This window comes from Protomyctophum bolini, assembly GCF_963924005.1.
Source record: "Protomyctophum bolini genome assembly, chromosome: 18".
In the NCBI taxonomy this organism is placed as follows: Eukaryota; Metazoa; Chordata; class Actinopteri; order Myctophiformes; family Myctophidae; genus Protomyctophum; species Protomyctophum bolini.
In genome coordinates, this window is record NC_137879.1 from 14,882,435 (window position 1) to 14,884,455 (window position 2,021).

Here is a 2,021-nt window from a genome sequence, read left to right on the forward strand (position 1 = left end):
TGCACGTGTTCTCACAACACAGCGGTTTTACATTAAGACATGTCAAAGTTGCCCTTTTCATCGTCCATTAAAGGATGTGAATCAAAGGTTTCTTTCAAAACTGGCCTGAAAAAGCACGTCAGGAAACTACAAGTGGAGATACATATGAAATCCCCTTGAAATAGTGGGTGAATGAATGATGAGATACACTGCCGCCATTTCTCCTTGTCCTCCTCTGTATATGATGTTGATGGCGTGTAGTGTTAATATTGCATATTCCGTTGATGAATTTAATACATACAACCACAATGGAAACAACAATTCCCCAGGACTTTTAGCCCACGGTGCTTTACTGCACCTCCCGCTGTTTACATGTTCGACTAACAAAGTATTCAATAACACATGGCGCTGCACCGCTCCTGTGAAACGCAGCCTTTTACAAACACCAATAAATGGCCGACCGCTTTAGATCACAAGCGTCCAATTCAATACGGATGAGAGGAGAATTGACGGAAAACAGCAGGAATGTGCAAAAAATGTTTAATAAAAGAAGGTTGGAGGCACGTTGAATGCAGAGAGAGAGAGAGAGAGAGAGAGAGAGAGAAATTCCCCAGCATGCCGGAGGGCTGCATAGCGATGCTCTGCAGTAGACAGCACATCGTCCATGTCTGGTGGGAAACCTCGCATGTCCAAAAAACTTTCCTTTTCAGGAAAGTGAATATATAATATATAAATATTTCAGCAATAGTAAATATAGCAGCTTGCCGATCGGCATATTTTCACTAAATTTGCTTGACACTTTGTGTATGATGAAGAAGGACATTACATGTAAAAGAAAAATTGTGCCGGTTGGGCCGTGGCCCAGGGGCCCTTGGCTCTCAGGGGCCCTGACAAGGCCCTTCATTGGCTGGTGATTGTGTTATATTTAGGTAAACAATATGATGATACATTTAAAAATATATATATAATTAAGAAACGCGATCTGGGGGGTCCCAAAAAATACCAGGGGGTTAATCCGTCGCTGGAAAGAAACATTAAAAGTTGAAATTTCGACATACAAGGTTTCTTCCGGATAGCAGCTATATATATATATATATATATATATATGAGAGGCTGCTTCATGGCTAGACTCAAGGGGAAGAGATACATGTACCCCAGAGGACTGGCGGTGTTCTTATCTTCTCAAGCACATACAGTAGCCTACTATTCCCTTTGCATGAGAATCATATAGAATGCGGGACCGCACACACACACACACACGCAGACTCACACACACACACACACACACACACACACACACACACACACACACACACACACACACACACACACACACACACACACACACAATACACTGACTGACTCATACCAACAAGGAACTCTTGAACAACTCTCAAACTTTCCATTTCATATTTTCCTTCATTTTTTGCCTCCCCTTTCTTTTTCCTCTTGCTCTAACGCCCCCCCCCCCCCCCCCCCCCCCTCAGTGTGGACAGGGGGCACATACTTCTCTCCTTCCATTCCTCTGAATGGTGTGTCAATTACGCCAGCAGAGGGGCAGAGGGGGGAGTAAATCTGAAGCAGGCAAATAAAAGAGCACATTCACACAAGATTAAATACGGCCCGGCCTCCAAAACAAATATTTCACTTAGACAGCATGGAGAGCGTTTGTGCATATGGCCAGCCGGTCTCTCTGCCTCTCGCGCGTGCGCTCGGTCGGCCAATGTCTATTTATCTGTCTGTGTGTGCGTGTGAGTCCATCTGAAATGGTGATTTCCATTACATACTGTAGTATGCTGTATATTGTGTGTGTGTGTGTGTGTGTGTGTGTGTGTGTGTGTGTGTGTGTGCATGCGCATAGAATATGCGTGTTTTCGCACTAGATGGTTTGCCTGCTATATCATCAAAATGTGCGTTATTAAGTCGTCGTCGTCCTCCCCTCGGGTGAAAAGTTCACAAGCACACAGACATATGCACGTGCACAGGCACACACACATTATGCACGTGCACAAGCACACACACACACATTATGCACGTGCATA